The following is a 27,680-nucleotide window of genomic DNA, read 5'->3' on the forward strand; positions in this document are numbered from 1 at the left end:
GGCCTATGATATTCCCTTCTTTTAGGTCACCCATCCAGTATGTGGGTCTGGACTACATGATACTGTTTTATATCCTTGATTGTGGTAGAGCTGTTCAGCTAGCCTTCAAGTCATTCTCAGAGAGGGTTATTCTCTATGTAGTTGTAGTTTTTGTGTGTCCATGAGAGCTGATGAGCTCAGGGTCTTCCTACTCTGCCATCTTGATTCCTCCTCTCTATTTCATTTGCTGTACAATGACCTAATTTTTAAGTACAAACCTATGCTCAGTTTTCTTGATCCCCCTTATATGTTTTATTTTTCCATATCATTTTGTTGTTTATAACACACTGGTTTATTATGCTATTACTAGTTTATTATGCTATTATCAATTTTATATTTTTCTTTACCACTTAACCAATATAATGAAATGTCTGTTTTTAACTTTTATATTTGAAAAGCCTAGAACAGACCCTGATAAAATAATACTTAAATAGCTGATGACATAATAAATGAATTAGTAAAATCTATTTTTTTTGGCTCCAAAATCACTGCTGATGGTGATTGCAGCCATGAAATTAAAAGATGCTTACTCCTTGGAAGGAAGGTTATGTCCAACCTAGATAGCATATTTAAAAGCAGAGACATTACTTTGCCAAAAAAAGTCCGTCTAGTCAAGGCTATGGTTTTTCCAGTGGTCATGTATGGATGTGAGAGTTGGACAGTGAAGAAAGCTGAGCGCTACAGAACTGATGCTTTTGAACTGTGGTGTTGGAGAAGACTCTTGAGAGTCCCTTGGACTGCAAGGAAGTCCAATCAATCCATCCTAAAGGAGACCAATCCTGGGTGTTCATTGGAAGGACTGATGTTGAAGCTGAAACTCCAATACTTTGGCCACCTCATGAGAAGAGTTGACTCATTGGAAAAGACCCTAATGCTCGGTAGGATTGGGGGCAGGAGGAGAAGGGGACGACAGAGGATGAGATGGTTGGATGGCATCACCAACTCGATGGACATGGGTTTGGGTAGACTCCGGGAGTTGGTGATGGACAGAGAGGCCTGGCGTGCTGCAATTCATGGGGTTGCAAAGAGTTGGACACGACTGAGCGACTGAACTCAACTGATCCCTCTACATTTGCTCACAATCCCATGTATCTTATCACCCACTGATTGTGTTAAATTTTACACTGATTATGTAAATTTTGTATCTGTTTCATTCTGTATCTTCTATTTCTCCCTTTGTGCTCATTCTCATAGCCATTTACAGCTCAAGTGTTCATAAGCTTAAAAATAACTCAGCCTTGACCTTAAGCCAACTTTACCTTCAGTATTAGCATTATTCTATACTATGATATCAAAATTGTTTAGAAAAATACCAATAACTGTTGACTCCATTTCCTCATCTTTAAACCTCTATTCCTACTACTTGCATTGAACCTCTTCATATTTATTTGGAACACTTTTTACCATCATTTCTAAACCAAAAGTTCTCTTGAGTTTCCTACCACACTCCCATCCTATTCAGGGGAAGCTTTCTGTACTAGACTATTAGTATTTGAGCCTTCCAAAAATATGCCCTGACCCTCTCACATAATCACCCTTCACTTTCTCCCTAGATATCTTGCCCACCCCATACCTTCTGAATTCATATCTCCCTCTCTCCTGAGGTCTGGAGACCACATTTTCCACATAAATGCACCACAGCTGTCTATGGTAAAACTAATTATTCATCTTCTCTCACAAAACTCTGCTCTTTCCTCCATATTTCCTATCATAATATAGCATATAACCAATCATTAGCTCTAATGTTCAATCAGTGAGAACTGTCAACTGTACATCTTTAATTACCTTGTGACATTATTATTTTATTTCATAATCTTCATTACCACTATCTTTCTCTGTGACTACCATCTCCTGATTGGATAATTTTTGGGTTTTTCTCACTATAAGTCATGATACAATTCTATAAAGAGTTGTCTTAAACAATCAAAACTTATCACTATATTCTCTGATTAAATTCTTTTAGTGACTCCATATTCCTTAGTTGGTGTAATGTAAAGGATCATTTAGATTAGAATCTGTTCTCTGCTTCAGTTTCAAGTCTCATTGTTCTTAATTACCTATACTCCTTTACAGTGTTTCTCTCATGCTGAACTACTTGCAGTTTCCTGGATATAACAGATTTCTTCACTCTCAACTCTGGTCCTTAGCACATCATCTTGCCTCTTCTGGAATACATTTTCCTCAACATATAAGATCTCCCCTGGTACTCTCCATCCCATATTTTTATTGAATTTACACATTTTCCTTCACATCTTAGATTAGACTTCATTTTAATTGTGAATTCTAAGTGAGTTTTTCTTCTTTATGCTACTGTATCACACTGTGCTTATTGCTGACATCACTTTTCACATTAATTATAATCACTATATGAAATGTGATCTTTCTCTAAACTGACAAAGCAAGCAGAAAATGTACATATGTATAGTGCCTAGTACATTACTTGGCACATTTGCTTTTTGTTAACTTAAAAAGTTAGTATGATGATTATTACGCTTCAGGTATAATAAATTAATATTCATAAAAATAATAGAGTTAGGTGGCATTATTATTGTAATTTCATAGGTGAGCAAACTGAAGCTGAGAAAAGTTAAGAAACTATGAAAGATCAAAGATCTTAGATCTATCAAAGATCAAAGATCAAAGATTTACCAGATTAACTGGTAAATCTAAGAATTGATGCTTTGAACTGTGGTGTTGGAGAAGACTTGAGAGTCTTCTTGGACAGCAAGGAGATCAAACCAGTCAATCGTAAAGGAAATCAACCTTGAATATTCATTGGAAGGACTGATGCTGAAGCTGAAGCTCTAATACTTTGGCCACCTGATATGAAGAGCTGACTCACTGGAAAAGACTCTGATGCTGGGAAAGATTGAAGGCAAAAGGAAAAGAGGGTGGCAGAGGATGAGATGGCATGACTCAATGGACATGAATTTTAACAAACTCTGGAAGATAGTGAAGGCCAGGTAAGTCTACAGTGCTGCAGCCCAGGGGGTTGCAAAGAGTCAGACATAACTTACAGACTGAACAACAACAGAGTTAAGGTTAAATATTATTGGCATGCAATTATTACTCAATAAATGAAAATATGAATAATTTAGGGAATAAGTACATGGATTTCCCTTTCCTCAGGTCACCAAGTATTTGTTACCAGTAACTGGGGTATACGTTTTACAATTCAGTCTGTCTTCCCTTTGGATGATTTTTTTTTTTTTTTTCCCCTCCAGAAAGTTACACAGTCTCTCAAGCAAACATATTCTGGGAATCCATCTGCCAGTATGTGTCTTAATCTGAACAGCAGACACAATTGACAAAACTGAGACATTGGTTACATTAAGTTGAAGAGACCCCTTAATAACTCGAAGAGACTTTTTCTGTGAACAGTTGTACAGACTGTGTCCACAACAAGGGCCTCTGGCCAAGGGGGCTAAAATTAAGCCCAGAATGTACTGTCATTTTGGAGGAAGAAGTGACATTTTAACTAATTAATTTTTCCAGCAAGCAGGGGTACATTTTCCAATTAGTCTGCCAGATTGGGTGTTCTTTTTTTTTCCCCTAATTCTAATTATTTTCTACTTTTTTTTTTTTTTAAACAAAGTCATCACATATGCTAGCAGAGAGCCTGCCCAGGAGGGTTTAGACATTTAAGTATATATTCTTTTCTAAGCCATATGATTTTAGCAAATTTCCTCAACATCATTTTTCTCATCTGAAGAATGGAGGTAATATAATTTCTAACTCAAAGTTTTGTTAAGAATATTGAATGATATTATTCATACACATCACCAATACTTTGTGTTGCATACAGTAACTACTCCACAAATATTGATTTTTTATGTTAATATTTTTATCCCATTTAATATCATTATTATATCCTCTTAAAATTTTTCTTATATTGATTGCATCTTCTTTGGATTCTGATAGCTAATGAAGTTTAATGAGATAAAACAACCTTTGAAATTTTGTTGGAACAAATGTTAAGACAGCAATCTCGAACATCATTCCCTAAATATTAGAATACAAGAAAAACTGTTTATGCATGTACATTTTCTACTCAAAATTACCAGAATTACTATTAAAATTACAGAATTACTCTTGTCATACAAAATCAAAGATGTTTCAGCATAAAGTGTAGTAAAAAGTGAAGGTATTTTCTGTTCCTAACCTGGCAAATTCAGATAAATTTATGAACACTATGTTATAAACTGTTCTAGACCAAGGGCAATCATCAAGATGAATCTGTAGCAAAGTCTCAGGTTATGTAACTTATTTGTGTTACATGGTAAGCTGAATAATTCCTCAAAAATGTCTAGGACTTACTCTTAGGTGACTATGTTACCTTAAGTGGTAAAAGAGACTGGCAGCTTTGAATAAATTAAATATCACAGGTTAAAGAGATTATCTTAAACTATCTGGGTGGGTCATACTCAGTCACAGATATCCTTACAAGTTGGAGTCAGTAGAATAAAATATGATAATGGAATCAACAGGATAGAGTGATGCTAACTAGAATATCACCAGTCAAGGACTGAAGATGACTTCTAAACACTAACAAAAGCAAGGAAACACATCTCCCCTAAAGCCCCCAGATGGAACAGACCTTCTAATACCTTGAGTTTAGTCAAGTAAAACTGATTTTGGATTTCTGACTTCCTAAACTATAAAGATAACAACTTAGTATTGTTTTAAGCTACTAAATGTGTTTCAATTTGTTATAGTAACAATAAAAAACTAATATAGGCAGGTGATCTTAGAACAGTAAGTGGGGAATTGAGATAGGAAAAGAGGAAAAATCAGTGTCATCATCAATTAAATATACAGATTATATATATATAGTCTTTTGGATAAATTTGAGAACAGTGTAGAATATATAGATACCTCTGAAATTCTCTACTCCTCACCAAAGTATGAAAAAACTGAGGATTTTATACACAAATTTCTATCAGTCATCTTTTTAGGGCTAGTTCTGAAAGCATTAGTTTCCTGTCACTTCTGGACTGCATTGTGGGCAAATAAAGCAGACTCGAGTGGCCAGAGAGAACCTGTGGGCAAAGAACTTTGGTGCTGATGCCTGGAAGTCTACCTGGTGTACACTGAAGCATGATTAAGAGGATGGAAACAGGACACTGATAGCATCTACAGAGGTTTCCAATCCATGTTTACTCATAGCGAGTGAGCTAAAAAACTCAGTGAAATTAAGAACTGCTTATTTGTTTTAGTGTTGCTTACACACAAACACACATCTTTGAAATATGATGCACTAAAGTAAGCCAAATAATTCTTTTTGAAATTAGCAATCTAAAGGGAAAAGTGAAGTATTATCCTTAGTAAAACTGAATAATCTATCTGAAATTTAAACATTCAAAGATTGGCCAAACATATCATCATGTACATCTTATCAAAACATGAACCTAAGATCAGATTGCTTTAATTTTAACCTTCTCCCAAAGTGCCTCACAGAAAGAAATTAAGTTACCAACTTCACAAATAATATTTTAAATATCAAATTAGTCTTTATGCTGCAGTAAATTATGTGCATTAATACTTATTTAACAAATATGAGTTTTGAGCCCACAGTTGAATGATTTATTGATCACTCATTCATTTTATATTCAAGAAATATTTTTAAAACACATTATTATGCACTAGACACAACTCTAGGTACTGGAGATGCAGAGCTTACACTATAGAAAATACAGACAATAAAAAATACATAATTAAACATATAATATGTAAAAGTGATCAGTTTCATAGAGAAAGATAAAACCTCAACAGTGGACATAAAGTTCCAGGAGTAGGAGGAGATATAAAAATATTAAGTGTTATTTAAAGAAGCTTTTTATGAGTATAGTTCAGGGGAAATTTGAGATGGGACTTATACATTTGATATTTGTCAATGAGTAAATGTTATTGAAAATCACAGGCTATAAGAAATAGGCAAATGGATCGAGTACATATAGAATATGATATCTGAGGACAGAATTCTGCAGCAACCAAGATTTTATATGTTGGGGAAATGAGAAAACTCAGCAGTGAGATGGAGAAGCAGCAGTAACCGAAGTAAAACAAACAACAGAATTAGGACAAAGTGTAGTATCCTTAAAGCCAAGTTAAAAATGAAAAGAGTCTCAAGGAGAAGTGAGAGACCACTTGTATGAAGTATTGATTTCCTACAAGGGATGAACACTATCCAGTGGATTTACCAATGTGCAATGGACATAAATTTGGGCAAACTCCAGGAGATACTGAAGGACAGAGGAACCTGGTGCGCTGCAGTCCTTGGGGTCTCAAAGAGTCGGACATGACTTCATGACTGAACAACAAGGAACAAGTTTAATGGTGCTCTTCAAGAGATCTGTTTTGTTGAAAAGAGGAGGGGCACAGACTTATTGGAGAGGTTTTAACAAAGTGCCAGCAAGAGACCTGTCCTTCAGTTCTATGTCATATATTCTTCACTGTAATTTCACTCATTAAACTCTTCTCTAGTGGATACCATGTAATTCATATTTCTTTTTGGAGACAATTCTGTCTTTTTCATCCATTTCTTTTGTGCGACCCATGAGCTATCTCTCATATCTTTCTGATTGTCGTATCTATTTTGAAATCATGACCTACTGATTTCAGTGTTATTTCCTGTCTTTGGCATTGGTTAAATTCCTTTGAATTCAAGCTGGGGTGAAGATCCCACTTTACTTTCCTTCATGTCTTTCTGTATGTGTCTATGTATGCTGGAGCAGTGATATATTAATATTAATTTAGTAAAATGTTTTAATTATTTTCTCTTATTATACTATTTTTAAATGAGAGCTGTGTTATTTTAAAATATATGTTATTTACATTGAAATGTCTTGAAACAGTAGACAATTCAAAATGGGGTAAGTATAGATGTTTTGGGTAATTAATTTGGATTTAGATTGTGCATGTTTTATTCTGCTTTCAACCCTAGGTATATTTAATGAAAATATGCCTTCACTTTGGTAGTATATTGTGTGTTATGTACATTTCCTCTGAATCTCCAATATCATCATTCTTTAGCAGCATTCATACTTTACTGCTACCATACTTATGAGGCATACCTTCCCCTCTGTGTTCCTTTTTCCTTTCCCAGAAGTAATGTCTATCCAAGAATGGCAATAGTTTATTCTTTGATCCACTACATCTCAGAACTATTTTGGCTATTTTATAATAAATGTAAATTGCATCACTGACTCAGTGGACATGAGTTTGAGCAAGCTCTGGAAGCTGGAGATGGACAGGGAGGCCTAGCATGCTGCTGTTCATGGGGTCACAAAGAGTCGGACACGACTGAGCGACTGAACTGAACTGAACCAAATTTATTCCCCTCTTCTTGTTCCATGCATTTATCACAATAATAAATTTGTCTGTAGAATGAAAAGAGTCATGTCCGACTCTTTGCGACTGCATGGACTGCAGCACGCCAGGCCTCCCTGTCCATCACCAACTCCTGGAGTCCACCCAAACCCATTTCCATTGAGTCGGTGATGCCATCCAACCATATCATCCTCTGCCATGCCCTTCTCCTCCTGCCTTCAATCTTACCCAGCATCAGGGTCTTTGCAAATGAGTCAGCTCTTCGCATCAGGTGGCCAAAGTATTGGAATTTCAGCTTCAACATCAGTCCTACCAATGAATATTCAGGACTGATTTCCTTTAGGATGGACTGGTTGGATCTCCTTGCAGTCCAAGGGACTCTCAAGAGTCTTCTCCAACACCACAGTTCAAAAGCATCAATTCTTCAGCATTCAGCTTTCTTTAGAGTCCAACCCTCACATCCATACATGACCACTGGAAAAACCATAGCCTTGACGAGACGGACCTTTGTTGGCAAAGTAATGTCTCTGCTTTTCAATATACTGTCTAGGTTGGTCATAACTTTCCTTCCAAGGAGTAAGCGTCTTTTAATTTCATGGCTGCAGTCACCATCTGCAGTAACTTTAGAGCCCAGAAAAATAGTCAGCCACTGTTTCCACTGTTTCCACTGTTTCCCCATCTATATGCTATGAAGTGATGGGACCGGAAGCCATGATCTTAGTTTTCTGAACATTGAGCTTTAAGCCAACTTTTTGACTCTCTTCTTTCACTTTCATCAAGAGGCTCTTTAGTTCTTCTTCACTTTCTGCCATAAGGGTGGTGCCATCTGCATATCTGAGGTTATTGATATTTCTCCCAGCAATCTTGATTGCAGCTTGTGATTCCTCCAGCCCAGAGTTTCTCATGATGTACTCTGCATATAAGTTAAATAAGCAGGGTGACAATATACAGCCTTGACGTACTCCTTTTCCTATTTGGAACCAGTCTGTTGTTTCATGTCCAGTTCTTACTGATGCTTCCTGACCTGCATACAGGTTTCTCAAGAGGCAGGTCAGGTGGCCTAGTATTCCCATCTCTTTCAGAATTTTCCACAGTTTATTGTGATCCACACAGTGAAAGGCTTTGGCATAGTCAATAGAGCAGAAATAGAAGTTTTTCTGGAACTCTCTTGCTTTTCTGATGATCCATTGGATGTTGGCAATTTGACCTCTGGTTCCTCTGCCTTTTCTAAAACCAGCTTGAACATCTGAAAGTTCACAGTTCACGTATTGCTGAAGTCTGGCTTGGAGAATTTTGAGCATTACTTTACTCGCATGTGAGATGAATGCAATTGTGCGGTAGTTTGACCATTCTTTGACATTTCCTTTCTTTGGGATTGGAATGAAAACTGATCTTTTCCAGTCCTGTGGCCACTGAACAGAATCAATGTAAAAACTCTCTCTTGGGATGTTTGTGTGTGTATGTGCTCTGTAGCTCAGCTGTGTCTGACAATTTGCAGCTATAGTCACTTTGCAGCTATATAAGGACTATAGTCCATCAGGCTCCTCTGCCACTGGAATTTTCCAGGCAAGAATACAAGAGTGGGGTGCCATTTCCTACTCCAGGGGATCTTCCTGATAAGGGATAGAACTCCTGTTTCTTGCATCTCCTGCACTGGCAGGCAGATTCTTTACCACTAGCACAATCTGGCGGAGAAGGCAATGGCAATCCACTCCAGTACTCTTGCCTGGAAAATCCCATGGATGGAGGAGCCTGGTAGGCTGCAGTCCATGGGGTCGCGAAGAGTCGGACACAACTGAGCGACTTCACTTTAACTTTTCACTTTCATGCATTGGAGAAGGAAATGGCAACCCACTCCAGTATTCTTGCCTGGATAATACCGGGGACGGGGGTAGCCTGGCGGGCTGCCGTCTATGGGGTCGCACCAAGTTGGACATGATTGAAGCGACTTAGCAGCACAGCCTGGGAAGCCTTCTCTTAGGATAACCCTTGTTAACGCTTTCTGTTCTCTTCCACCCTGAGGATTCTACTCCTTTCTCTCCTGCCCAATCCCTACCTAGTACTACACTCTTTCTTAGACTCAACAGAAAACTCTGCTGGTCAGATATCTGTATTTCCCCATATACACAGAAACTACAGTTTGTTGTATGCTTTGTTGATAAGTTGGAGTATAGGCTGTAGGTGGTTTGATTGTATTTGTTTCCTGTTTGGACTTATATGTGGGCATTTTTTCTTTCTTTTTTTTTTTTTTTTTGTTTTGCTTTATTTTATTTGTTTGTTGAGAATGTTAGAGAAATTTGTTGATTTCCATAATCCCCAGGATAGTTAAAACTGCCTCTCAATGTAGTATAGTATTGTTAGTCCTTCCTCCTACCAATAAATATTGTTATAGATAAAAACTTTGTTGAATAACTGGGAGGACATTACTGCGGCTTATTAATGATCAGATCCAATTTTAAATAAACAAAACTTGGAACTTATAGTCTAGGAATTTAAAGGATTCAAAAGAAAAGTAACAAGCTAAAAGAAACAACTATGTATAAATGGAAAGAAAACTCTTTCTTTGTTGAGAAAAATGGGGGGATTTTCAAAACAACTGCTACTTCAAAGACATATTAAAGAACACTACAAAGAATTCAAGTTAACTTTTACAGTAGTAAGTTTTAAATAATCTGCACAAATATAGTAATCATACATTTGAATAAATGGCTGTGGGGAGCAATGTGGAAGTTCATTTCTGGAAATCATCAAAGATAAAAGTAGCATCTTTTGTTTGTTTTTATGGGAGACTTAAATGAAATATTTCCTGACCAAGAAGAAATGAGATATTTTACTTTTCAGCTTTCCTTTCAGCGATAACATCAGTTTCTATGATCCAACTGTATTTCTCACCTATTACCTTGCTAGCTTTATTCTTTCTGGTATAATGTCCCTTTCTTGTTTCTATCGTAAGAGGAAAAAGATACAATGTGGAGTCCTTATACCTTCCCATACACTACTTTTGAAGAAAAATAAAAGCTGAAGGAGTGGGGGAAATACTATAGAAATGTTGAGCAGCTGGAAATACAAGAACACAATTTCTGCAAATGTTCACAGCTTCAATTTCATACTTAATTTATCTATATGACTCAACAAAACCACACAAAAATACTTAACATTGGGAATGGGAAAATTACTGCACTAATATCATTAGTAAAAACTATCATCAGCAACATGGAAAACATTCAAATATCTCTAATCCAGAAAATTTTAATTACCTAGCCATGCTAAAAGTAACAAAAGCATTTTCCTAGCTGCTTTTCTACTGCTTATAAAGTCAGCCCTTGAGTACAATGATAAGTTAAACGCTACTTTTGTATTCATGAAAAAGGAAGCAGGCTGAAAAGAGTGCAGCTGCCCCAATACTTTCAAGAAAACCTTTCATCGTTTGCAGAATCACACACATATTTATATATATGCAAGTGCATATACACACACACCGCCACAAACTTGAAGAGGTAAGAATAATTTTTATCCTGTTTCACATTCTATCCACTAAAGCATTTTGATGTATTAATTGATGAGAGGTAAACTGACAGAATAGAAATAAAATTTTTGAATTAAAAACATCTTTTTCTAATTACATAATTTTAACATTTGACACTGTTTTTGAGACATCCAAAGACATAATTTTTTTTTTATATAAATGCTATGAATGTAGTATTTTGAAAACTTCAGCTCAGTAGCTGCACTCAACTGAAAACAATCAATTACCATTAGAAGCCTATTTATATTAATCTGTGTCAAGGTTTAACAAGAGAAAGAAATATTGCTAAAGTTGCTACTATCCAAGTCTATGAAAATTCTCCAAATTTTAGCTATAAAGTTAAGGTACAGTGATAATGTGTTTAAAGAATGTTACTTTTTGTGATTCTTTGTCTAGGAAATTTTCCTATGTCTTTCTCCAGAATAAAATTAATCTGTCAAAGAGATTTTTATTTTTATTTAAAAATAACTAATTTTTACCTTATCTTCTTGCAACAACTTACTTATATACAAGCAAAACACATTTAAGAAATTAATTTCAAATGAAGAAACTACTTCCATAGCTTTCAAGCTCTAAAATATTTAATACATTATGAACACTCATAATTTCACTCCTATGAAATTCTCTCCTTAATTGAATTAGTTTTTTTATTTCTTCTTTAACTGTTTTTCCTTGTATTTTTCTTCAGTTCCTTTATACTCTTGAGATGTTTGTGTCCTTTCCGTCTCCCACCTTTCTAGAATCTAAGTATTTGTATCTAAACCCATAGCTTTGTTTTTTACCCCCCAAACTCCTACACATCAATAAATTTACTATTGTATTAAGAAAGTTTAAGCTTTAGAAATCATTTCTCATGGCTCTATTTAAAGACACTGTACCAAACACTGTATTACAAAATTTATACATTTTAAAAGATCTCCAAAAATTGTACCAGTTTCCTGCATGTAAAACTAACATAATTCCCTGTTCTTGACAGTATACACATGATCTGAGACCCAGATGCACCTGTGATTTCCTTTAGCTATGTCCACCTAGATACGCTTTTCAACAGAAAATAATTTTCATCCCAAACAGTATATATAGATCTAAATTTATACCTATATTCTAACATTCTTCTCTGTTAATCCCTCTATTAGTAACCTAATTTTCACTCGGCTAGCCATCCAACTAAGAATGTGACAGGCATCCTTAACCTCTTGCATATTTCAGCCCCTAAAACACAGAATAAAATTCATTTTAACAATGATAAACAAAATCTTGAATGTGACCACCACTGGCCTGTCCTGCTCACCTACCATACATGCACCATAATGAATTAACATTATTTACAGAACCATTAAACCTGTAGAAACTTGGAATTCACTATGTTGTGCGTCTAAAACAGTCTTTCTCCATCTCTCATTCTAAATGAGTCATCATTAAAACCTGGACTTTACTGAAAAGTCTTTTTCTGAAACCTCCTTCATCATTATATACTTGTTCTCTTAGAGTATTCATTTTCTCCACCATGATAGCACTGTACTTTGAAACATTTAAAAATAAAATTGAATCTTTTTAAACTAAAATTTACTAAAATGGAATTTGCTCACTCCTAGCTCCATGATGGGACTTTAATCCCCATGATGAAATCTCTATTTTATTCATTTTTATATCTGTATTGTCTTACAAAATAATGGCACAAACAATAGTACCTGGCAAATATGGTGAATTAATTAATTTACTTATTATTTTGGATCAACCATCTGTGTTCCAATCTAACACCAAACCCTCCACTTGTGTCCATGCCTATGGTTACTCCCACTTATGAACACTTGAATAATTGTCTCATCTGTCTTATATTTCTTGTATCATTTTTCTCTTCTCTACTAGATCATTTCCATTGACTTCATACCTGCTTTAGTATTGTTCATTTCTAGAAGCCCACCCTTCACTGTACCTGTCCCCCAGCTATCACTCTATTTGTTCCTTTCTACAACAAAACTCTTAGAAAAGGATTGCTGAAATGTGTCTCTAATTCCTTTTTTGTCATTGTGGCTTGAATTCTGTGTATTCAGACTTTGTTCTTACCTTCCATTCCACTGTTTCTGTTCATGCCAAGGGCACCAGTGATATCCATGTTTTTAGGTGTTCACGTTTTGCCCCTATCTTCCTGGACTTATTAAGTGCATTTGACACAGGTGATAAGATTCCTCTCCTTAAAGTATTTTCTTCACTTAGTTTCTCGTTTTACCTCATTAGTTGTTCCTTCTTAGTCTCCTTTGCTCTGAACCCCTGCCCTCTTAATTTGGAAAATTACAGAGCTCTCTATTTGAAAAGTCTCTAATATTTCGCCTGGGTGTATGTATATGTTATCTCAGTCTTTCTTTCCCTACACTGCCCTGCAATGCTGTAGAAAACTTTTTTCTTCTTCTCAAAATGCCCTTCATCTACTCATTTTCTGACCTTATATCTTACTATTTACTGCCTTTCAGTCCATTTCAACCACTCTGCTGTTTCTCAATAACATCAAGCCTGTGCTTACTTGGGACATTTATACCTGCTATTTTCCTTGACTAGAACTTCCTCCAGATATAATGAGGAAACTCTTTACCTCTTTGCTCAAATATTACCATATAAATAAAGCTATTTTTAACATATTATTTAACTATCTCTTCCTCTATCATTAGCATTTCTTATCTCAACTTTCTCCAAAGGATTTAGTTCATTGTGCTTATTACGATATTTCAGAACAACTATTCAATTCTCTGTTATTTTCCCTTGGATTAGATTAGCCAAACAGATTCAAAGAAAAGTATTCTTCCCAAAATAATACTCTCAGATCCTTTTGAGAAAATCTGATTCTATATCAGTTCATTTATTATTGTATTTTAATGGATTTTCAACCTGCTATTCATTTTTACTGATAATTATTTACCTTTAAAACAGTTCTTAACTCTTTCCATAGGTTGAAGTTAAATTCTATTATTTCTTTCTACAGTCATCGCATTTTCCTTTGAGGATATAATCATTTTATTGCTTCTCTTATAGTATTCAGTTAATTCTCTTAGGCTTTATCAGATTTGAAAAACTGCAGTTTATAATGCTTTCTTTAAGTACTTCTATTGCTATGATAGTGTGTTATTTAGAATGTATAAAGGATGTCATACTTTAAAAGACTATTATGTTTTAGTAGCCTCTTGTTACTGTTTCCTTGCTCAGTTGTGTCCGACTCTTTGAGACCTCATGAATGACAGCACGCCAGGATTCCCTGTGCTTCACCATCTCCTGGACCTTACGCACACTCTCATGTCCATCAAGTCAGTGGTACCATCCAACCGTCTTGTCCTCTGTCGTCCCCTTCTCCTCCTGCCTTCAATCTTTCCCAGCATCAGGCTCTTTTCCCATGGGTTGGCTCTTCCCATCAGGTGACCAAAGTATTGGAGTTTCAGCTTCAACATCAGTCCTTCCCATGAATATTCAGGATTGCTTTATTTTAGGATTGATTAGTTTGATTTCCTTGCTATTGAAGTGATTCTCAAGAGTCTTCTCCAACACCACAGTTCAAAAGGATGAATTCTTATGCATTCAGCCTTCATCATGGTCCAACTCTCACATCCATACATGACTACTGGAAAAACCATAGTTTTGACTATACAGACTTTTGTTGGCAAAAGTAATGTCTCTGCTTTATAATATGCTCTCTAGGGTGGTCATAGCTTTTCTTCCAAGGAGCATCTTTTAATTTCATGGCTGCAGTCACCATCTGCAGTGATTTTGGAGCCTAAGAAAATAAAGTGTGTCACTGTTTCTATTGTTTCCCCATCTATTTGCCATGAAATAGTGGGACCGGATGCCATGATCTTAGTTTTCTGAATGTTGAGTTTTAAGCCAGTTTTTTCACTCTCCTCTTTCACCTTCATCAAGAAGCTCCATAGTTTCTCTTTGTTTTCTGCCATAAGGGTGGTGTCAACTGCATGTGTCAGTTGCTCAGTCATGTCTGACTTTTTGCGCCCCCATGGACTGTAACCCGCAAGGCTCCTCCGTCATCTGCATATATGAGATTATTGATATTTCTCTTGGTAATCGTGATTCCAGCTTGCGCTTCATCCAGCCCAATAATTTGCATGATATAGCCTCTAGCCATTTTATTTTGTTTTATAGGCTTTACAGGGCACATATTAGAAAGAAAATCACATGCATGTATACACATATACAAACACAAGCTAATTTTTATGAAAGGACTTTTTGATTTGCCCACTATCCAATATTACTTAAAAATTTTCTACTGTAAGATTTGACAATTGCCATATAAAATGACAGCTTAATAGAAATGTTCATGATGGTCTCAATTAATTTCTACCAAGGTTATCCACCATTTTTTTCTGATATGTTTTTGAAAAGTGGTATTTCCCCATGTAATGATTTATATGCATGCATGCTCAGTTGTTAAGTTATGTCCAACTCTTTGTGACCCCACGGTCTGTAATCTGACAAGCTTTTCTATTCATGGGATTCTCAAGGCAAGAATACTCGAATGGGTTGCCAGAGATCAAACCCTTGTCTCCTGCACTGCAGACGCATTTTTTAACCACTGAGCTACCACTACCCAACAGTTGGTACAATGGAAGAAATATGTAGAAAAAATAATATGCATAAAAAACAACTAAAGTAATAAAAACTGTGTAAAGTTCTAAATACAACTGAATATTAAGTTTAAAAATGGAAATAAGTGACAATGTATCAGATGCAGGCAAAAGCATGTTAGTCACTGACATAACGATCTCTAAAGAGAGAAATCTCAGATTTCATGGGTATAGATACCAGAAAAATAGGAATACATGAAAGGTTAAATTTATATTTTATAATGTGCTTTAAAAATATATTTTATTACAACAATCATTCTTTGTCTTCATTCAATTCTATACTGAGTCAAATAGTTTTATACAGAAAAGAGAACTTTGAATTTAACTTAGGTGAATGCTGGTCTTTATTCATCATGCATTGATTCCTTAATATTACATTGTATTTCCATAGATTAAGTGCAGGCCTCCTTCCAAATAGAGACCACATGTTTGTGGAATGTCCAGGCCATATTGCTGCGCTAAAGGTAATAATTACAACAGTATTTATCAAAGTGGTTGTCCACAAAAGAGCCATGTGTAACTTCTCCTTTTCAATTGTTGTAAATGGAAGGAGACTAGAAAATTAAAACTAAAATTTCAAGGATGAAGGGGCAGAACAAAATATTAATCAGTTTCCAGCTGAGTTAGTAGAACAACTAAGTCTTACTTTGAAGTAAATAAAGAGCCTGTCCTTGGGGAGAAAAGTATGAACATAAAGGGAGCATTTAAAAAGTCTCTCATCTTTGGAATATTTGTTGCTTAAATTACCCATTCCTCTCAGTACTAGATTTTAAAGGCTTCCAACTAGGCTTTGAAACCGCTATGTTCCTGAAGTTGTTAGGCTGAAGTGGAGGAGCTGACATCTTCACTAAAGTATTTTTTTAATTTTGATAAATAATTCCTATAAATTGCTCTGGTACCTTTATTACCAAGTATCCACAAATATATTTCATTTCTTTCTTTCATTTCAAAGAGTATATTTCATTTATCCTTCTAAAGCATTTTCCCTGCCAAAATAGTTACTTTTAACAGAAATATTCATATTTCATATCAAAATTTTTAATTCAATGCCTAATGCCAAGATATTAGTTAATATTTTAAATATGTAATTATTGAATTAAATAAATGTTCAGGCTCAACTATCTTCTTTGAATGAACTCTTGCTATTAATCAAAAAAGTATGCATTTAAAAAATTGTTCTGCCTTTGGAAGATTAAATTATTGGGGAAATAACTTTACAGACTTTTTTTTTTAACTTGTTCTAATTTTTATGAGCATAATCTTTCTTGTAAATTTATGACACACTCAAACCCAATGGTAGAAACTTAATGCCTAATCTCTCCATTAGTGTTTTCTATTACCTCTATTGTATAGTTTGAATTTTGACACTTAAAATCATGTATTTATACACACACACACACACACACACACACACACACACACACACTCCCCTTTAGCTTATAACTGGAGCTAAGGCAATCTAATTATATACTATCAAATTTAAGTGGACATGTTTTCTAGCAATTAGACTTTTAAAGTTCAATTATAAGTGTATGAAGTAGTCATTTCAATGTTCATCAAATATTGGCAAAGTTCTCTCATTTGAATGATGCTACTGTTCGAAAGAGAAGCAGCAGCCAGCAAACTGCCCTAGAATAGGGAAGCACTCTGTCTCTACTACCTCTGTGGCTTATTGAGTTGGGCTAGATGAGTTCAAATATCAAAGCAACAGAAATTATCATGTATATGTTACTTATAGACTGTGGACCTTGATTAACCCCCTTTTTTAATCTATGAAATAAAACGAGAGTGCATTTTGAGTTTTTAAAATTATATAAAATTTGCTTTCAGATTTTTTTTTAATGCAACAAAATGTAGGTTAGTCTAGTTCTCTGCATGCAAATATTTTATATTTTTAAAAACTTTATAAAAGCCTATACATATATTCCTTCCCTTTCTTATTTCTTCTTCTTCATTTATGAAAATCTTACTCTTAGGCATCTGTTTTATAGCAAATAAGAAAAGTGAGATTGTTACGTCTCCACTTAATTCCAATTTGTCACCTCAGACATAATAGCATGATGTTGACTAAGCTTAACTACTTTGCTGGGTGTGTAGGAAAATTAACATCTGTCTATATAAAAACATGAAATACTCCTAATATATTAGGATTTGTTAAATATTTGCCACGATACAATCAATCATGTTTTTGAAAATCTGGAACTAGTAAATTTTAATTACTCTTTCTAAAGCCATGTATAGTAAGACCCTTTCCATTCCTTTTCAAAATGTCATCACTACTGAAATACTCATGAGAACTTTGTCCAATACATATGCTTGCTTGCAATTTTATTATTTTTAATATATAGGGAAGATGGGAAAATAAGGATCCTTAGTGCCTTGAATGAAGTGAAAAAGTGCTGAATACTTATCACTGTGGCCAGACCTTTCTCCCTCAGTGAAGGTAATAAAAGAAGTCAGATCACCTTCCTTGCTTTTAAGTATTCCCAAGCAGCTGTCATGGAGTTCGGCTGTGAAAAGCACTCATGGGTCCTAAGTAGTTAGACATTTGGGACATTTGGAATGAAAAAGAAACTTCATAAGCAGGGGGCTGCAGGTAATATTTGAAATTGTTTAACACTGTCTCAGGTAGAAAATAAAAGGGATGTCAAAATAACATCTTCAAAGGTCTCTTCATGACAAGAAACTTTTATCTCATTCTTAAAAAAAAAAAAAAAAAAAAGTAACCCATTTGGACATAACTCAGAAAATGGCATTAAAATTTTTTTTCACAAGGTTTTAAAGTATTGCCTCTCAGGGTTCTTTTGGATAGCTCATGACATAAGTGAAAACAACTAACTTATGCTTGACACATAGAAGGCACTCAATATTAGTTTTTCTTTTCAAGATAAACTACTATGTACATCCAGGGAATATAATTTATGATTTATTTATTTTAAATATATGTTATCATTTTATTCTAGAGTCAGAAATCACCTTAAAGCTGTATGGTTTGAGCCAAGTATTTTATAAATGAAAGAAAAAAAAAGGAAAGCCAAAAAAATCTTATGGGAACTCTGAGTTAGAACAACAGTTTTTTTTTCTAATTTTTAGTCTGTGTTCTTTCAATCATTTTTTTAGCCTTTAGACAAGACTATCAATTCCATGACGATAGGAAATCTTTCTGTCTGGACTTCTCATAGTGTCCAGTACAGTTGTCAATACATATGTACACTTGATATTTTCTGGTAAGTTGTAAACTAACAGAGTGCATGATAATGTCAACATGGTCAGAAGAATTGAGTATATTCAGCAGTGACAGATACATTAAAAATAAGAATATCATGCCAGTTTGAAAAAAAATAGTGCTTCTGTCCTGATTTGATATTATACATATTTATTATATATAAATATGCATAATTGTGAATTATTATATACATATATATTGTGATATAATATCTATTATTGGGAAAATCTGGGTATTCCTATTTATGCTTCTTTAGTAGATAGACATGTCTTTCTGTAAATGACACACCCAGAGTTATTTCTGTAAAGCAATAAGCTAAGTCCAGTATATTAAAGTTTTCATTATACCCTCCTGCTTGATCCTCATATATAACCTTCCCTTGTTTCTTTTAAGAACCTCAGCATGTAAGTGGATTTGTTGATTTTTTATAATAGAAAATATTTAATTAAAATAATCATGGTCAGCAAAAAGGGAATCCATGTCTACTCACCTGTATTAGTATCTGTTTAGTATTTTATTTTTTATTTTTTAAATCTTATATGAATATAGTTGATCTACAATGTTGTGTTTAATTTCTGCTGCACAGCAATGTGACTAAGTTTAACGTATATATATCATTTTTTTCCATTGTGGTTTTTTCACAGGACACTGAAAATATTTCTCTGTGCTATACAGTAGGGCCTTGTTATTTATCCATCCTATATGTAATATCTCATATTTGCTAATTCCAAACTCTCAGTACTTCTCTCCCCCACTTGGCCTCCCCCTTGGTAGTCACAAGACTTCTCTCTGTATCTGTAAGTATGTTTTTGTTTCATAAATATGTTCATCTGTGTCATGTTTTAGATTCCATATATAAATGATATCATATGATATTTCTCTTTCTAACTTAATTTTGTATAGTAAGCTCTAGGTCCATCCATGTTACTGTAAATGGCAATATTGCATGATTTTTTAAGGTTGAATAATATTGTATCTATAGGCCACATCTTCTTTATCCATTCATCTGTTAAAGGACATTTAGTTTGTTTCCATGTCTTGGCTATTGTAAATAGTGCTGTTATGAACATAAGGGTGCATGGAACTTTTTGAATTATGGTTTTGTCTGGGTATATGCCCATGACTGGCATTGCTGGATCATATAGCAACTCTATTTTAGTTTTTTTATGAACCTTTGTACTGTTCTCAATGGTGACTACACCAATTTACATTCCCACTAACTGTAGGAGGGCTCCCTTTTCTCTACACTCTACACAAAAATAAACTCAAAATGGTTTAAACATTTAAACTTAAAACAAGACACCTAAAACTCCTAGAAGAGAACATAGCCAAAACTTTCTCTGACACAAACTATACCAATGTTTTCTTAGGTCAGTCTCCCAAGGCAATAGATATAAAAGTAAAAATAAACAAATGGGACCTAATCAAACTCAAAACTTTTTGCACAGCAAAGGAAACCATAAACAAAACAAAAAGATATCCTATGGACTGGGAGAAAATGTTTACAAATGATGTGACTGACAAAGGCTTATTTCCAAAATATACAAACAGCTCTTACAATTCAATAACAAAAGGAAAAAGCAACCCAATTGAAAAATGGGCAGAAGACCTAAACAGACATTTCTCCAATGAGGAAATACAGATAGCCAATAGGCACATCCAAAAACGTTCATCACTGCTAATTATTAGAGAAATGCAAATCAAAACTACAATGAAGTACTGCCTCACACAGGTCACAAAGGCTATACCTAAAATGTTTAACCATATCTTATTCCCACTGAACATTAAAAATATTGACTTAAATCACTTTATATTTTTTTTCAGTTCAATCACTCAGTCGTGTCCAATTCTTTGCGCCCCATGGACTGCAGCATGCCAGGCTTCCCTGTCTATCACAAACTCCTGAAACCTGCTCAAACTCATGTCCATCAGTCAGTGATGCCATCCAACCATCTCATTCTCTGTTGTCCCCTTCTCCTCCTGCCTTCAATCTTTCCAGCATCAAGGTCTTTTCTAATGAGTCAGTTCTTTGCATCAGGTGGCCAAAGTATTGGAGCTTCATTTTCAGCATCAGTCCCTCCAATGAATATTCAGGACTGATTTCCTTTTAGGGTTGACTGGTTTGATCTCCTTATGGTTCAAGGGACTCTCAAGAATCTTCTCCAACACCACAGTTCAAAAGTGCTCAGCCTTCTTTATAGTACAACTCTCACATCCATACAGGACTACTGGAAAAACCATACTTTGACTAGACGGATCTTTGTTGGCAAAGTAATGTCTCTGATTTTTAATATGCTGTCTAGGTTGGTCATAGCTTTTCTTCCAAGGAGCAAGTGTCTTTTAACTGCATGGTTGCAGTTACCATCTGCAGTGATTTTGGAGCCCCAAAAAATAAAGTCTCTCACTGTTTCCATTGTTTACCCATCTATTTGCCATGAAGTGATGGGACCGGATACCAAGATCTTAGTTTTCTGAATGTTGAGTTTTAAGCCAACTTTTCACTCTCCTCTTTCACTTTCCTCAAGAGGCTCTTTAGTTCTTCACTTTCTGCCATAAGGGTGGTGTCATCTGCATATCTGAGGTTACTGACATTTCTCCCAGCAATTGCTTTAAATATTTAAAACAAGTCCAATTTTTAGTGAAACTGTAAGTTCTTTGAAATTGAAGAATTTAATAAAATGTTTCTAATGCTACACTGCTTAGAACAAAGTTATTTTCTAAGTATTCAGTTATTAGAAGATAGTGGAGATTTCTGAAGAAATAAATGCCAATATTCTGATTCAAATTGGTGGGAAAATACCTTCTGCTTTGAACACCATGCCTAAATGATTAGAGGGAAAATGGCATTTTGTATTCTTGGCTCTCTGAGATCCTCTCAAGTAAACATATGGAACTGAATATGGGATTAAATCAAATACTGAGTGCACTAACTTCTCTACCTCAGTTTTCTCTTTCAATTTATTTTCTTTTCCTTTTAACCCAGATCAAATCTCTCCATATGTTGGTTCCTATTTAGAATAGCAACAATTTTCCCTAGATTGCTTTCATGTTACATTAAAACCCTGGGGTAAGTGTCATTAATTGTAGTTTCAGCCATTATTCTCATCCCATTATTATATAATTGACTTTCCAGATAATCTTCTCTGTATGTGTAATTTTGACTAATTCAACTCACAATTTGGAAAACTTCAGAATCCTTTCAATGCAATGATTTATCTTAAGCAGTATAATCAGCAAGGTGCACTTTAAAGAAGTAATGTTTGAAAGCAAGACTATTTAATTTTCCTATTTTTATCTTTAAAAAAAAGGTGATGGAAAAGAATCTATATTTAAGAGTTATATCTCTGTTTAAAGTATGGATATCTGTGAGAAGAGAGAAATATAAACAAGGAGCATGACAAAAGGATAGTTACTTTGAAATATTGTATACAAAAATAGATTATATAACATTGACATAAAATTAGCAACTTTGAAAATATTGTTTGAATATGTAACTTTGCTACATTAATGTAAAATACAGATTATATATTTATATACTATTTATAATATTTCTATATATTTAAATTTGAAATACAATCATTTAAAAAGTATATTTTAAATGTTTACTACTTTGAAAAACATTTACAGCTACTATCTTCTAAACAAGGAACAAATGGGTCTTTATAAATTAAAGTCCTCTCACAGTTGTTAAAGATCCCCTGGAGAAGGGAACGGCTACCTACTCCAGTATTCTGGCCTGGAGAATTCCACGGACTGCATAGTCCATGGGGTAGCAAAGAGTCAGACACAACTGAGTGACTTTCATTTCATTTCACTTCACAGGTGTTAAAAGGGGATGCAGGGTTCTTCCACAAAAATCATTTCTGTCTAGGCCTCAGATTCTGTAAATATCAGCTCCCAGGAGAATAGAATAAAATATAATCTATTGAAATACCAGACCCAGAGAATTAACCAGAAAAGTTTCATGGAATTTGTTGCTCAAACAAAGCCATCATACCAACATAAATATCAAGCAAACAATCAAACAGTTATGAAATACTGACAGTAAACAAAATGCATGAACTTATTTGGCAGAAATGACAGATTCTTTAACTCAACAAATAAATTATCCTACAGTGTTCATTCATTGGCTAAAGGAATTCAGAATATGTGATGCAGTTTATCCCACTCTTCTTATCCCATCGACACAGGTCAAATTGAGTACTCAACGCTTGTCCTTAACAAATAAACTCTAGCCTACACTTGAATACAGAAAAAGTAAAAGTTTAAACACTTACCTACATCTTTTCTTGATTTCTTGATCCAAAGGCAAGAGAGCCCCAGACTTGACTGCAATGTTCCTCAAGAACCAAGATCTGTGGAAACAATGATGTATTAACAATAATCAGGTTAATGTAATGTCTTGAAGTATAAGTTTTGCTACTGAAATCCCATTTTTCAGGAGTTGGCTGTGCAGTGACTGAGTTAGACTGACTTTTGCCATCAAAGTTTGCACGCTGCACCCCATAGTTGCTCTATTTCCTGGCCAGAGCTCAGCCTTCTTATAAAGTTGTTCTCCTGTCTGTCAGACTAACGCATTGACGTCACTGGTTCATATCCCCAGGTGCTATTACCTAGGCAGGAGACCAAACCAACTTCTCTTTGGCTTATTTATTCAGAGGAGCAGATTGTATGGATGCTTGCGTGTATCTTTTATGTGTGTGTAATTTCTGTTCAAAATTTTCACAATGCTTAAAGATGTTAAGTAATTCTAAAATATCAAAATGTTTTTATAGCCAGAAAACTCTATCTGGTATGAAATTAATTCTAACAACTCACTACTGAAACATACTGGCATCTCAGTATTAATATATTTAGTATGTTTTAAATTTTCAAGCTGAAATAATAATAAACATTTATCTGTTGGAATGTAGCTGTGCCTAAGTTAGTGTGGGCATTCCTTTGTCATCACATAAGATGAAATCATCAGAAAGAGAAGTTGAAGAGCTTTCCTATGTTAATAAATGCACTTTAAAAATAGATTAAAATTTCAATTCTTAATATTAGGGAAAACTCTCATAGAGAATATATGTAACCTCTGATTATCACACACAACTGAAGTTTTAAAGTTAAAGGCATGTTTTAAGAAGAAAGTAGGGCAACAGAAAATAGAACAAACCATTAGTTCAAAACTATTCACTTGACTGGAAACCTAGAACTCTTGAGTTAAATATTTCCTTTTGGTGTTTACCAAGCACACTTTTTCAGAACTGGAAATTACTTCCACTCTCTGTATATGATGAAACTAGCTTTAACACACAGGGCCATTCTGAAAACAAACACTAGATGCATTTTGTCTTAAGGCAGAATTTTTTTCTGATCAATAAACAATTATAAAACCTTTATCATATTCTTATAGAAGCCATTAGCAATGCTGAATATTTTTGAGTCAGAAGTCTTTAGGAAACCTTGCATCATTTCCAAAACTACATCCCAGAGTATCTGTTCTGCAAAATACTCTATAGAAAAATAATGATGGTGGTGGCTAGGGGAGTTATATGGTTGAATATGTTCTGAAAAGTGAAAAAAGTGAAGCTCCTCAGTCATGTCCGACTCCTTGCAGTCTTATGGGCTGTAGCCTACTGGGCTCATCTGTCCATGGAATTTTCCAGGCAAAAGTACTGTTGGAAACTGCAAATAATATCTCTCGGCAATTTATAGAGCATATTAGAATGCTAAAACCAAAACTTTGTTCAGAAGAGAGTGTTAGACACTTAAAAGCCAGTGTTTAACAAAATATTTTTCGAATTAATCTGCCTTCAAAACAACCTACTCCAATTGTATTTTTTAATTTATTTTTAATTGAAGGATAATTGCTTTACAATATTGTGTTTGTTTCTGCCATACATCAACATGAATCAACCATAGGCATCTACATGTATACCCAACTGTATTTTTTAAGCAGATTTCTCTGATGTCTTTCTCATTGAGTCCTAAGTTCTAAGTCAGGACAATTATAAGTTGTAGGAAGTCTTCCACTGTTAGTGCTTAAAAAAAAAAAAGAAGAAGGCTGTGAATAATTTACATTAAAATAAACACAGGCAAAGCAGATTTTAGGTTTTCCTCTTGTTTTCATTTCTATATCTTAATATCTTAATCTGAAGAGAAATGACTGAAGTCATGTTTAACATGTAAACTGTGCAAGTCTTCCAGGCATTCATTGGCATGACTGAGAGATGGTTTTTTTTACATAATATTGACAGTCCTCAGTGCTATTAAGAAGATAAAGTTGAGAACCTCTGGTGTTCATACACAGCTTAATGGTCTGAGAGTAAAGTATACTTCACATGCAAGTATATTTACATACTTCTTAGAAATGTGCATGGCAAATAAAAAATTTTATTGGCAATAACAACTGCAAGATAATTTAATAATTTCTGGAAAGACATACAAGGCAAAGGGACAAGCAAAGCAACTCTTTTGTCCCAGAAAATCTTAACCAGAATGATCTGACATTACCTCAAGATATACTAATGAAATTTTAACTGGTGTCTAAAATTAATTTGTGGTGCTGCTGAACTTTCAATCTTTACACAGTGTTTTCTAAAGCTTCCAGACAGTCTATACTGAAATTACAAGACATTCCTCTTAGTTCTTCAGAATTATTTCTCAAAATACCATTTTTAATAAGTGTCAACAACATTTATGAATAAGTAAAAATCTGGTTAAAATAAGCATTTTATTTATTTTAAACAAAAATGGAATTGCCTCCATTTTGAAATTTAATGATTTATTTTTATGGCAAAGTAAAAATTGTGCTTTTGGGGCTCTTATTAATAATAGATACACATAGGTGCACAACTACACATTAATCTATAGACATGGATATGACACTTGTGTGTGTATAATATATGTTTGTGCAAGTATGCATTTCTGTAAATAGATATGGATAGTCTTCTTTCTTGTCTCTTCCTGTGTTGGCCTATAATACCATTTTACTCTAAAATTAGGATATCTAAATGGCAATTAGCTTACCTAAATGTAACTTAAATAACCAGACTTTGTTCTGTAGTTGAGGGATCAGTATTTGTATGTAAAAAGTTTGGGCTTAAATTAAGGCTTAGATGTTTGCTATCACACCTTTCCCAAAATACATTGTTAAAATATTAATGAGTAAATGAGAAGAAATAAATGAATCAAGCAGGTTTTTTTCTCTCTTTTTGATCCAAGTAAAAAAGTTAAAAACTAATAATGTGTTAATCTCTTTTCATTTATTCCTCATTTTATTGATTACAAGGTATGAAAACTGGCACTAAAGTTTTATTGATGAATATTGCAGCAAGCAGACACAAAATTTCCTCTGGATATTTTATGCTAATAATCACCAAAAAGATGTAACTGAATTGACTCTAGTCCTTTGAAGAGTACTGATCATTTCCTCTATACAACATAAATACTTTTAAAAGTTTTTTAATTCATAATAATGTGATTTTAATAATGATAAAATATTTTGCACATTTGAAAATACATATTTATATTGGTTTAAAAATGTTATCCATTTTTTGATTATTCAAAGGCTAAGAAACAGACTTTTTAATATATGTCATTATATGTGATTATATTGTGTATTATATAGTATGTACGACACACTTATATTTAAATAATATTTAGATAATAAAGTCATTTGTCCATATTTTCATTTCAGGTCTCAACTGATTTAAGTTTTATAAAGATTACCTGAACATGTTACATTGCTTATGAGATAATACACAGTATTTTAAATGATATTTTAGAGGCAAATTAAAAAGAAATTTATTTTTCATTGTTATTAGTATATGTTCTGTGATACTTTTAAAGTACTAAAATTTTAAGGTTGTCTCAAGATAATATTCTTTATTATATCGATTTTTATTACCTTTCATAGCGTATAGTCCAACTGGGTTCATCTTTCCTTCTATTATAAATTCTTGCCTTAATATATATATGTATATATATATTTTTTTAATCTGTCTAATATTTATCTGGATCCTACTACCTGGATCAGTTAGACTATCAAAACTAGACAATACAAAACTTACTTTGACTCTTTGTGATTGTGTGACAAAGTGTGCCAAAGCTTAGTGCTTTAAAACAGCTACCATTATATCATATTTCACATTTTGGAGGACTGAGAATTTGGACAGATTTCAGCCTCATGATTCTTCTGCTCAAAGTTACATTGCCTAGAGTCAGTGGTATTCAGTTGACATCTGCACTGGTATGAAAGATCCAACTGAGCTTCACTCTCATGCCTGGTGCCTTGGTGGAAAGACTAGAAACTGAGCTTAACTAGCATTCTTCCCTTCTCCATACATCTTAGGGCCTCTCTCATGATCTCCTCCACAGAATGGGTGACTATTTATATATGGTGGTTCTTTGAGACTAATTCTGACACTGCCATGATGCTACTTCTGCAATATTAATCAAAGCAGTTCCAGATCAGTCGAAATTCAAAAAAAAATGGGGAAGAGACTCACTCCTCTGTGGGAAGTAGGAGAAAAAATCCTTTACCATTGTTATCCTTCCACAGCAACATTGGCAAAGAAACTGATGTCTTACATTATTCAACTTCTTAAGTCTCATTGCTATGTACTGCAATATTTGGCTTAGAGAAAATAATGAATATGTATCATAGTTTCTATTATAATTTAGCAATAAAATTATATATATAGATCTGAAAATGAGGCTCTGCACACTAGAAAATATATGATACATATGTTGATAATTAATCAGATTGCCTTTAATAATTATAAAATAATAACTGCTATTATTTTAGGATAATGGGAAAAAAACAGGCAATGTGTTAAATGCTTTTTTTTTAAGTTATTTAATTCTCCAAGAAGGGCTCTATTTTCATTCTTGTTTTATAGATAAAGAAACTGAGGCACAGAAGTATTGAGACAAATTTCTTAAATTTATA

At 34.1% G+C, this 27,680-nt stretch overlaps 1 long non-coding RNA gene across 1 annotated transcript in view; it reads right to left on the reverse strand.

The window, feature by feature from the left end:
- LOC145527827 (uncharacterized) overlaps positions 1 to 27,680 on the reverse strand; it is a 237,979-nt gene that overhangs the window by 134,834 nt on the left and 75,465 nt on the right. The window contains exon 2 of the long non-coding RNA XR_014069904.1: positions 23,020 to 23,097. This is a non-coding gene — a long non-coding RNA (uncharacterized LOC145527827). The remainder of the gene's footprint in view (positions 1 to 23,019; positions 23,098 to 27,680) is intronic.

This window comes from Giraffa tippelskirchi, chromosome 11 (assembly GCF_054371585.1).
Source record: "Giraffa tippelskirchi isolate mGirTip1 chromosome 11, T2T-mGirTip1v1.2.pri, whole genome shotgun sequence".
Taxonomy (NCBI): Eukaryota; Metazoa; Chordata; class Mammalia; order Artiodactyla; family Giraffidae; genus Giraffa; species Giraffa tippelskirchi.